Source organism: Mastigoproctus giganteus, chromosome 5 (genome assembly GCF_048544385.1).
Source record: "Mastigoproctus giganteus isolate SK-2022 chromosome 5, ASM4854438v1, whole genome shotgun sequence".
NCBI classification, from domain to species: Eukaryota; Metazoa; Arthropoda; class Arachnida; order Uropygi; family Thelyphonidae; genus Mastigoproctus; species Mastigoproctus giganteus.
In genome coordinates, this window is record NC_143579.1 from 2233698 (window position 1) to 2245868 (window position 12171).

Genomic DNA, 12171 nt, shown 5'->3' on the forward strand with positions numbered 1-12171 from the left:
CTCCGGATTGGGGTGGAATTTGCGTTGGAGGCAAAAATGGATGCAAAGTGTTTTTTCCGGACAAAGTTGAAAACCATTGGTCTGAGCCCATGAACAGATCTTAGTTATTGCCCCTTTCAACTGTCTCTCAATAGTATTCATGTTTTTCGCATGACACCAAATACTAAGGTCGTCTACAAACTGCTTTATCAATAGTGTTTGGAATTTGTCCGGCAATGGTGTTTATTGCAATTATAAAAAGTGAAGCACTGAGTACTGAGCCTTGGGGAACTCCTTCTTCTTGTGAAAATACTTGGGACAGTGAGGTTTTAAATCGAACCTGGAATGTACGCTTGCATAGGAAATTCTGTATGAAAATTGGGAGGTGACCCCGAAGTCCATGGCGATGTAATTCACGGAGTATTCCATACTTCCACGTGGAATCACAGGCTTTACTGATATCAAAGCAGACTAACACATGATGTTCCGATCTGAGGAATGCATTCCTTAGATATACTAGTCTGACTAGTATATCTAGTGTAGATCTGTTTTGCCGAACACTGAATTGTGCAGAATGTAGAAGATTGAAAATTTCAAGGTACCAGATCAGTCAGCAGTTCACCATCTTTTCGAGAATTTTGCAAATGCAACAGGTCAAGGCAATTGGTCTATAATGAGTGGGATTTGTAGGGTCTTTACCTGGTTTAGGGAAGGCAAGGACCGTAGCATGATCTTCTGTAATAACAAAAGTTAATACTTCTCTTCAAAAGGAGATGAACAATACAACTTACCTTTTACCATCGAAGTCTGTGCAGTACTCCATATGTGACTTGACCATTGCCTTACACCAGCGATTCCCAACCTTTCTTGACTCGCGAACCCTTTTCAACGTTATATTTTTTATTGCTAACCCCTTTCACAACACAATATTTTTAATGTGAACCACAAAGCCTATATTCTCTGAAATTATTATTATTATTGATTAGGGAATTTATCTTCCAGGAAGAGTCTACTGAATAGATGAAGAAGTGACTGTAATGATTCGGTACTTAGTTTCTGTATCATGGAATAATGAATATTATCGGGTCCTACAGTACTGCGTCTAGATGTTGACAAGGCTCTATTTTTTTTTTTTTTTTTTTTTTATTTGGTAGTTGTTGGCGCATTGGCTTCTGTGGCCATATTGCACCTCCCAAGGTTTTTGCAGTACTTTGATCCAAACCCGAGGCGGGAATCGAACCCGCGACAAAGCTCTAACCTTTTCAGTTGAAAGACAACTAACAAGAATAACTCAAACAAACCAACCACAAATGAGATATGCAGTCGCAAATGCAGACTGGACAATGTATAGAGAGTTGCTCACCACGGCAATTAGACACAATCTGGAAAACATAAACCCCCGGAGCGACCCGGATGACCTTCAGAGGGAAACTACAAAATTATTACTAAACATCAGTGATCAAGTGATAAAAAAAAAAACCCAAAACCTGGCACAGTACCCTGGTGGACACCAGAAATTGCAGTACTACGACGACAAATGCAAAAAACAAGAAAAGACTTCCAGAGAGCTCGCAGAACCTGGCCTGAAGATGAGGTGGAGGTCCTGAGACAACATTACAGAGAAGCTAGGAACTGTTACACAGACACCATAAAAAAAAAGTAAGAAGGGTTCTTGGGAGCGCCTAGTGTCTACTTCTGGAAACACCGACCCCTGGGGCATAGTCTACAAGGTGATAACCAATAAGCTTCGCAGGGGCGAGGTCATTAGTACTACCAGGACACCGGAGGGAAACCTAACGACCACTTGGGAGCAGTCAATGGGCAACATACTGGACAAAATCTTCAAGGAACCAGCAATATTAACCATGCAAGAACAACACGAAATTTGCAAGGACAACGCAATCTATAACACCTCGACAATTGAACCCCCCCTTCACCCTGGAAGAGCTCAGTGAGGCTGCCACCAAGATTAGAAATCGCAAATGCCCAGGACTGGACATGATCGAACCAGAGATCTTGAAGAAAACTGCAGAATTTGCACCGCACTTACTACTTACTCTCTACAACAGGTGCCTGGAAACAGGCAAATTCCCCACAGCATGGAAAACAGCAAACACCAAGTTGTTACTTAAAAATCCTAACAAAAAACCGGACTGCCCAGAGTCATATAGACCTATTGCACTGCTCTCAGTGGTCAGCAAACTATATGAGAGACTGCTGCACAAGCGAATCAAAAACCACTATGAGAGGACAAACCTGGCGGCCAGGAATCAGTTCGGATTTAAGCCGGGTTCCTCCACAGTGGATGCACTTGGAAACTTGCTTCGGAAGGCACAGGAATGCAGAAAAAAATACCTACTAGTCATTTCAATTGATTTTGCTGGGGCGTTCGACTCACTATGGTGGCCGAGCGTCCTAGCCAGACTAAGGGTGGCTACAGTCCCTATCAACCTATACAAGGTAATGGAGGACTACCTATCTTGCAGGAAAGTAGAAATAAATGCCAACTACCAAAAAAGTCACAAGATCTGTATACAGGGGCTGCCCGCAGGGGTCTGTCTTGGGGCCACTCCTTTGGAATATGGTTCTCGACGAGCTCCTGAACCTGGACCTGGGGCTGATCGGAGCCCAGGCCTTTGCAGACGACCTTATTCTTACCATTGAGGCTGACTCAAGAGCCCAACTGGAAACTACCGCAAACCAAGCTCTGCAGAAAATACAAAATTGGGCTACAAGAAACCAGTTAAAAATTTCACCGACGAAAACCACATCTATTCTACTAAAAGGATCCCTGCAAATACGGCGTCCACCCCAAATTAAAATAGAAGGTGTGACCATTAAACTTGCCAACCAAATGAAATATCTAGGAGTTATCCGAGACAAAAACTTATCCTTTCAACCTCACCTACAATATATAAGGACGAAGATAAGACGTTACTCGGCACTGGTGGTGAGGGTTACGAGAAAAGACTGGGGATTAAAAAAAACAGCACTAATGTTGTATTATAAGGCAACCTTCATCCCTGCGATAACTTATGCTGCTGCAGTGTGGTACAGCAAAACGACGCTTGCAGTCAATAGGAGAACTCTGGATACGATACAAAGGACCATTTTACTAACAACCACACGAGCATGCAGAACAGTAAGCACACCAGTGTTGCAGGTGCTTGCTGGAGCGCTACCCCTCGATTTGGAGACTGTAAAAGCTGGCTTGCTCTTCCTGCATGCCAGGGGGGTTGCTGCCACCTTCCAGGATTTCATAATTGACCCAGCGAGTAGTACAAAAACAGAAAAAGTCCGATTACAGGCTTACCTACTTCGGGAGTGGCAACAAAGATGGACCAATACAACAAAAGGAGAAATCACAAGAAAATTCCTTCCCAACCTCAGCAAAATATATCCCAAGCAACCAGCGTGGTACTTTCCGGGGAAGCATTTGACTTCGCTCCTTACTGGTCATGGTCCCTTTAAGGAGAAGCTGCTTGGGTTCTGCCTTGTTGAGGACCCCAACTGCACATGTGGGGAGATCGAGAACTGGAACCACTTGGTCTACGACTGCCCAGAATACGAAGATCTCAGAGGCATCCTGATCACAAAGATACACTACCTTCCAAAAGGACTGGAATCCCACTTCATTGACACAGAAGAGGAATACAGAGCACTTTCTCAATATGCGCAGGACCTCTTCGAGAGGAGAAAACTGCTAGTTACCATAAATCGTGTCTGAAGAAAGATCACCACAAGTTAAACTGTACAAGACCATAAAATACTATCAACAGAGTTACTACAGAGAAAAACCTTGAGACAAGTGAGTGAAAAACACAAGGACAGAGCTTACCCCATGAGCGACTGGCTTGAAATCGGCTCAATATTGAAGAAAAGAGACTTAACGCAGCACAGCTGCCAAACGCCATTTGGCGACTTGAAGAGGGCACCCTGGCCTCCATCTTTAATACCCATATCCCCGGTGGGGGGGGAGAGACGGTCTTACTGTCTCATCCCCTTCTCGCCATTCCCACTTTCCCTTCTGGTGGGGCATGGGCATGCCCCACTGTGACTTGGAATTGCCTCCTCTCTCGACTCCATACTTCTGTCTTTTCCCCCCAGACTTCAGTCTCCCCACCCACTCTACCTGCACATACGCAAGCGAATGGCCTACACATCGGAATTGATTTAATCATCTCCAAATTACGTTTTTCACCTATACACTCGGCGTTTCAAAAATTTAGCGTTATTCCCCATAGAATTTACCAAAAAAAAAAAAAAATAAAAAAAAAAAAATATATATATATATATATATATATTTATATCTTAGTTTATTTTTTTAACTTTCTTTTCCTCTTTTTTTTTTTTTTTTTTTTTTTTTTAGGTCCTAGCCGCCGAAATCTCAGGAAATTAAGCGGCAGGACCTGCCAGAGTAAATCTTAGTCTACTCGTGTTTCCTGGTCTGCCTCCACGGGGCGAAAGTGGGGCAACATTGGGCCTCAGTAGGGGTCCAGCGGCTAAACGACCAGATGAACAACGGTACATGACATTACACATATACAATATCCATACACTTTTAAATCTCTGGCATTTCCCAGCGAACTGGTTCACTCACAATGAAAGCAACACGGAGATGGGGGAAACCCCTGGTGCCGTTTGACCCTAAACACACTTTACACTTTAAGGCTCTATGTAATTCGTAGATGGTAAAAGGTAAGTTTTATTGTTCATCTCCTTTTGAAGAGAAGTTTAACTTGTTTTTCTAAACTTGTTTTTAATCTTCTGAAGGTCGGAGTATAACTTTCTGTTGCTGATGTTTCGGCAAAGGTTTCACCTAGTATATTGGCAATTCCAGCAGGATCATTTACATTCTGCCCTCTCCATTCCATGATGGGTAGAGGTCTTGTTTTATACTTGCCACTCATTTTTCTGATTGCTTTCCAAATTTTATGTGTAGGAGTTGCTTGATTGATAGTCGAAGTGAAGTGGATCCAAGCAGCCTTTTTATTGCAGTGTCTAACATATCTCACTCTTGCTCTAGCACGTTTATATTGAATGAGATTGGTTATAGTTGGACTCCGGCAAAAAGAATTCCAAGCTTTGCTTTGCTCTTTTTTAGCCACAAGGCATTCATCACTCCACCAGGTTTTTGGATGAATCGGTAATTTTGAAGAGAATTTCGGCACTGTTTATTCTGCTGCATGTAATATCGTTTTTGTGACATAGTCAACTGCTTCATCAGTTGTGGAATTTTGGATTATTTCGGGATCAAGCTTAGTTAATTTTTTATAGGACTACCAATCCGCTTTATCAGTGAGCCAATGTGGAATTTTAGTAGGATGATGACGTTGTTTATCGTCCACTTTAGAGTAGGATATAAGGTTGCTGAACAGATAGACAAGTCTATTGCAGTACTTGTTCCTGAAGGAAGGTGAACGTATGTAGGTGAACCATCATTTAGAAGGAGGTTGTTACTGTCTAGACACCATTCATTAGCATTAGCATTAGTAGAGGCATTTGATGCAAGAAAGCAAGCTTACGCAGCATCAGCCAAAAAAAAAAATAATAAATAAATAAAAAATAACCACTTCCACTTCACCCCTCTGTTCTTTTGAAATACCTGTCCAGCTGAGCCTTAAACTTATTTAGGCTATCAACTTCCATGACAAGGGATGGCAGTCTATTCCACAAACCAACCCGCTGGCTAAAGGCAAATTTCCTCACGTCTATCCTACATCTGTCTTTTCTCAATTTGAATTTATGCCCTCTCAGGTGATTATTCTGAGCAAGAGGAAGAATCCCATCAGCATTGAGCATGCTCAAACCAAGGTTTTATACACCAAATCAAGGCTTTATACACCTCTATCAGATCATCTCGCTGGTGCCTAGTCCCCAGACACTGTAATTTGCAAAACTTAAGCCTTTCTTCGTAAGAGCACCCCTTTGTTCCATTCACTAATCTCGTTGCCCTTCTCTGTACTCGTTCCAGCATCTCTACATCCTTCTTGAAATGAGGCCTCCAGACCTGTATACAGTACTCTAGGTGTGGTCTGACCATTGCCTTATACAAAGGAATAATCACCTCCTTATCCCTGCTAGAAAAAATTCCTATATATCATTGACAATACACCATGAGCTACTCTTGCATCCCATCTGCACTGCTCAGAAAACTTCATATCTGCCTGCACAACCACCCCCAGGTCCCTTTCATTCTCTCCCACTGTCAGTGTAGTACCAGAGTTGATACATTGCTCTGGGGTTGCTGTTTCCCATATATAGTATTTTACATTTGTCAATGTTAAACTTCATTTGCCACCTCTCAGCCCATCTGCTCAACCTTTCCAGATCCTGTTGCAGTAGCATAGTGTCAGTAGTGTCCTTGACAACCCTGCCAACCTTTGTATCGTCTGCAAACTTGGACATTAAGCTTGATATACCATCATCAATATCATTTATAAATACAGAAAACAATAATGGACCCAATACTGAACCCTGAGGGACTCCACTAATAACATAAGTCCACGATGAGCAGTGTCCATTGATTACCACTCTCTGTCTTCTCCCCCTAACCACCCCTTTATCCATAGCACCAATTTGCCTCTAATGCCACACTGGTCCAATTTGTGCAGCAATCTTCCATTTGCAACAGTATCAAAAGCCTTCCTAAGATCCAAGTATATAATATCAAAGTTAATCCCTGCATCCAGTTCTTTTGGGACTGCATCATAGTATCCAATCAAATTGGTCAGGCAAGACTTCCCCTTAACAAAACCATGCTGTGTCTGAGCTATAACTCTTGATCAGCTAGATAAGACTGAAGTCTTGTCTAGTTGATCCTGCAGTGCTTCTTTAACCAGTGCCTCCATTAATTTTCCAGGAACAGAAGTTAAACTAACAGGTCTATAATTACTTGTGTCGCCCTTTGATCCTCCTTTGTGAAGGGGTCACATTTGCACATCACCAGTCCATGGGTACTTCCCCTGAGTCCAAGGAAGCTCTCATAATTATGGCTAAGGGTTTGCTTACTTCCTTTGCTGCCTCCTTTAATATAACTGGATAGATCCCATCCACCCCGGGTGCCTTTCTTGTATTTATCTTCAACAATTTCTCCTACACTTTACTCATTTATTCAAGATTCTCTAGCTTACTGCCAGAGTTGGATACACCTCTGGCATTCCCCTCGCTGAATAACTCCTCATGTGTGAATGTCGATGCAAAATATTCATTCAGTTTGTGAACTACCTGAGCAGGATCATCAACAGTTGACCCATCGATATCAAGTGGACCAATCTGATTCACCCCCTTCCTTCCATATATAAGTTTACATAAGTAAAGAACTCTTTGCTGTTTTTCTTTGCATCCCTTGCCAAAGATTTCTCATAATCTGCCTTCGCCTGCCTAACCTCCTTTGTAGCTTGGTTACACATCAACTGGTATCTATCATAGGCTTCTGTGTCACGTGTTAATTTGTATGTATCCCATGCATTTTTCTTCTCTGCCATATGTCTCATTAGTTCATCTGACATCCACTTAGGCCTAAACCTTGAACAATATTTCTTAGTTGGTATGTAAAGCCTAGTAGATTCCAGGATAAGTTCTTTGAATGCTTCCCATTTTGAATTTGCTGTTGGTAACATCATCAGTTGGTCCCACTGTATAGAATTTAAATAATGTCTCAGTCCATCGTAGTCACCTTTACGAAAGCAATAACCCTTCCCTTTACCCCTAATGATAGTTACCTCTTTGAGTAAATCCCACTTCAGCACACTATGATCACTGCCACCTAGTGGTTCATTTACCTGCAGATTCTTAATGCATGAAGAATCACTACTGATAATTAAATCAAGAGTATTACTCCCTCTAGTTGCCTCCCGAACATGCTGATGTAGAAAACAATCATCCAATAAATCCACAAAAGCCTTGCTAGTGTGTGTGAGTGACCAGCCCCCAAATTCCAGTCAATATCTGGGAAATTAAAATCCCCCATTATAAGACTCTCTGATTTACTGGCCCACGTCTCTGAAATCCCTACAATATCTGCCCTTGATGTTTTGAGCAATATCTCAAATTCATAAAATTTATTTACTAAACTCCTAGCACTGGTGTACACGCAAGTATACATGCACCTGTTCTTTTTCTTAGCTACCCTAACACAACCTATGTGTTTATTTGTACACCAATAATTTCCAGCAGTCTCTGAAATATCCTGCATCTTATTTTCCAGGCTGTGGCTCATTCCAATAGAAGCAGTACAAGAATCACTTTCACCTCTGCCAGTGGCTACTGCTAATCTATTAGTCCTTGTATCCCCCCAATCTAGCAGTTTTCCGACCCACCTAACACTGCCTCGATAGCATCAGCAAACATTCTTGCACCCTTTCTATTTAAGTTTATCCTATCCCTGTAGAAGCAGTCTCTCCTGTTAACAAGTACAGACAAGGCTGAAAAAAATTCTACCCCTTGAGCCTTGCACAATCTTTTCAGGGCTGAATTGATTGACAGGGCTCTCATCATATACTCCCTCCTATCGTGTTTGGGCAGAATTGCAGACACTTTCCGCCGATCTTCTACTCTTAATATCATTAGTGCCAACATGTACAACTATATCACCTTTTGTGCCCTTAAAAGATGATATCCGCTCTACAACATCATCAACCTTTGCCCCTGGCAGAGATACCCTGGTCCTGTTCCACCTGTCCTTTTTACAAAGCATGTTTCCTGTTTCCCTGACAATAGAGTCACCAACAACTACTAGTTCCTTTGGGACCAGCGCATTCTGCCTTGGGGTTGCCGCTGTGTTGCGTGATGCCCAAGTGCAAGCTCTGGCGTTGGTGTGGGCAGCTGAGAGCTTGATGGGCCCCTCACTTTTAATCCTTCGAGGGCATCCGCCCTGTCCTTCAAGCTCTCATATAGGCCCATAACAATGCTGAGTTGTCGCCTGATTTCCTTACACTCCTTGCATCGCGCACACACAAAGATATCCCCCATGGCAGTATCATGTCCCGTACCCGACTGCTCCACAAACATCAAGCAAGTAGTGCATTTTAATAGGCTGTGATTCAGAGGGCAACTGCCCCCCCCCAAGTTCTCCCCTGAGCCACAGCACTACCATTAGCTTGAGCCTTTTGCTTTGCTGCTCTGGTCTGAGTCATGATTTCGATTTAATTTCAATTTCAGTACAAAATTAAAACCCTAAACTTATATCCCAACACAGTTATAACGCTATATTTATGTTTCAGTTTCGAGTGTTATCTACGAAATCCCTTTATATAACTTTCGTATCAAGTTAAGTATTAATTTTTTATTTTACTAATTATTTATGTTACGTAACCCAAGTCGTTATATGTATAGTTAAAAGTACAATTTAATTGACAATATTATGTACTATACTATATTAAGCTTATGCTATCTATTTCGAGATATTATGTATAGCGTAACAATGGCGGCTATTTACAAACGGTAAACATGTGGATTTGATACCCTTTCCGATACTAAGTAATACCTACAAAATCTCTATCTAAGTTACTTTAATCGAAGTATCGTAAATAGGAATATAAAGATAATCTAGAAAATAAGTTAATATGCCAATTTAAGCTAATAAAACAGAAAACAAATCAGAAAAAAACTTCTCTGTTCCAGGAGCGGCAAAAATGTACGTCCGCACAGGCTACTCTCATTCTCACACACTCGATATATTATAAAAAAAAAAATTTCAAAAAAATTCAATTAGTTTTCCTCTTTGATCGATGTTGTTGTTACCCCATAGAGTGTGATGACCATTTAAGTCTCCCAGAATGAGGAAAGGTGTTGGGAGTTGAGCTATAAGATTGTTGAGATCATTCTGTTGGAAGGTATAGCTTGGTGGGATGTATAAGGAGCAGATTGTAATATGGATGTCAGCAGCTACACGGACTGCTATTGCCTCAAGGGGAGAGTTCAGTAAGATCTGTTTGGTAGGAATATGTGGGTTTGTTAAAATAGCTACACCACCATGTGCAATATTCTGATTGGTTCTGTCTTTTCTAATAATGTTATAACAAGACAGTTTTGGTGTATTTTTGGGTTTTAAATAAGTCTCTTGAAGGCAGAGACATATTGGTGTGTATTTACAGGAAAGATCGTATAGGTCATCGATATTGGCATGGAATCCACGACAATTCCACTGTATTATTCTGTTCATTATTTATCTCTTGTTATACTTTACAAACATTTTCGGGTTGCTGAGGTTTTCTGTTTTTCACTTTTGTGTTTATCTTTTTTTGGGAAGGAAGGCCTTTCGGTGTACATGTCTTCATCAACAAAAATTTGAAAGACAGGGTCATCTGCTGATTTTTCTTTAGTATCCATTTGTTGTTGGTGACTAGAAGTTAGGATATGTTTTTCTTTGAGTCCTTGATCCGGAGTGTGGAGGTTTTCTTGTGGTATGGAAATTGGCGTATTGACTGCTTGGGTTTGAGTTGCACTGTACAAAGATTTTACGTAATTTGAGAAAGACTCTTTTGGGGATGCTGTTAGTTCCGTTTGCAATGCAGTTGATTGGAATTTTTTGGTGGCTTGGGCATACGTAGGTTGCATGAGTTGGTGGCGAGATGATTCTTTTTGCTTCTTGGTAAGAAATATTATGGTTGGTTTTATATTTCTGGATAAGTTTCTCACTTTTCCAGCGCTCACATGTTTTAGCATAAGCGGGATGATCTTTTTTGCAGTTTGGACATACTGATTGAGGAGCATTACAGTTTTCGCAATCGTGTTCGACTGAACCACACTTTGCGCAAGTAGGGGTTCCCCGGCAAGCTGTCTGGGAATGTCCATACTTCTGACATCGGAAACACCGTAGCGGGTTTGGGACATAGGGTCTGACATTACATACCAGATATCCAGCCTTAATGGATGATGGACGATTCGGTGTATTAAAGGTCAAGATCAGATTGCCATCTTTTCTGGTGGAGATTCTCTTGACATGAATAACTCCTTGTTCTTTCAGTTCTTCTTCAGATATATCTAGTAAGTCCCAGTCTGAGATCACTCCTTTGGAGTTAGATTTTGTATCATTTGCCAGTATTAATACTAACTGTTGTATCGTGGCAGACGTAACAGGTTAGCAGCTAACAATGGGCTGTGCATGTTTTTTTTTTTTTTTTTTGTTTTTGGTGTGTCTTGTAATGTGTGAAAGTTGTAATGTCTTATAATATCTCCATATTACCCAGGAGGGCCATACCAGATAATTATTATCAGTGGTTTGAAATCTTATTGTTATTAGTGCTTTGAAATCTTATTGTTATTAGTGCTTTTAATTTTAAATCTTGTTTCAATTAAATTTCAGTACAACAAATTGTTTCCAAAGTCCACCATTCATGAAATGTAATGGTCTAAAAGGAAAGCTTTATGTGAAAATTATGAATGGCACTTCATATTCTGTTTTAAATATTAAATAAATAAAAAAAAGATGTTTCAAAATCACACCCTCAAGTATACTTTTTTTTTTTTTTTTTTGTTAGTTGTTGGCGCATTGGCTTCTCTGGCCATAATGCACCTTCCAAGGTTTTTGCACTACACTGATCCAAGCCCGAGGCAGGATTCGAACCCATGACCTTTGGGTTGCCAGGCAAACACTTTACCCACCCCACTACCCTGGTCGGCTCAAGTACACTTTCCACTTTAATGTAAAATGTAATACATAGTTTGACACAAATGCCTAAATCCATAGAAAATGCATTGTTGACAAGTTCTATGGTTATACTGAACCAGCTACAGATGTGAATACTGTTTTTAGAATTTTGGTGTGTCATAATCTGCATTTTTTAATGTTCTTTCAGCATTGATTGGGGGGTTTAAAATGCAGAAACATTTGCCAATTTTTATTACAGTTGTTGAAGTTATTTTGGTTGGTTGGTTGGCTGTGTTAGGGTTTAATGTCTCATGGAATACATTGGTCATAATATGCCAGGAAGTTATTTTAGCACTGTCTTTGTGTGCATCAGGTCTCAAACAATAGGCTACTGTTTCAGAGTGCATCTAGCATCACATGACATAATTACTTAAATAATTATAAGAGTATTATTGATTCTTAGGGGTTAATTAGTATTCATAGGTTTCCAATTTCCTAAAAAAAGAAGATATAAAAGGAATAAAAGTCTCAGTGCATTAAATAACATAAATACATTAATTTCAATCTTATGTTAAAGATGTGAAAAAATATGTACAGTG

The 12171-nt window shown here is 40.6% G+C and overlaps 1 protein-coding gene across 2 annotated transcripts in view; it reads right to left on the reverse strand.

Moving 5' to 3' along the window:
* Positions 1–12171, reverse strand: part of Mer (ezrin/radixin/moesin family protein merlin) — a 514590-nt gene that overhangs the window by 217949 nt on the left and 284470 nt on the right. The gene's annotated exons all lie outside the window — the stretch shown is intronic.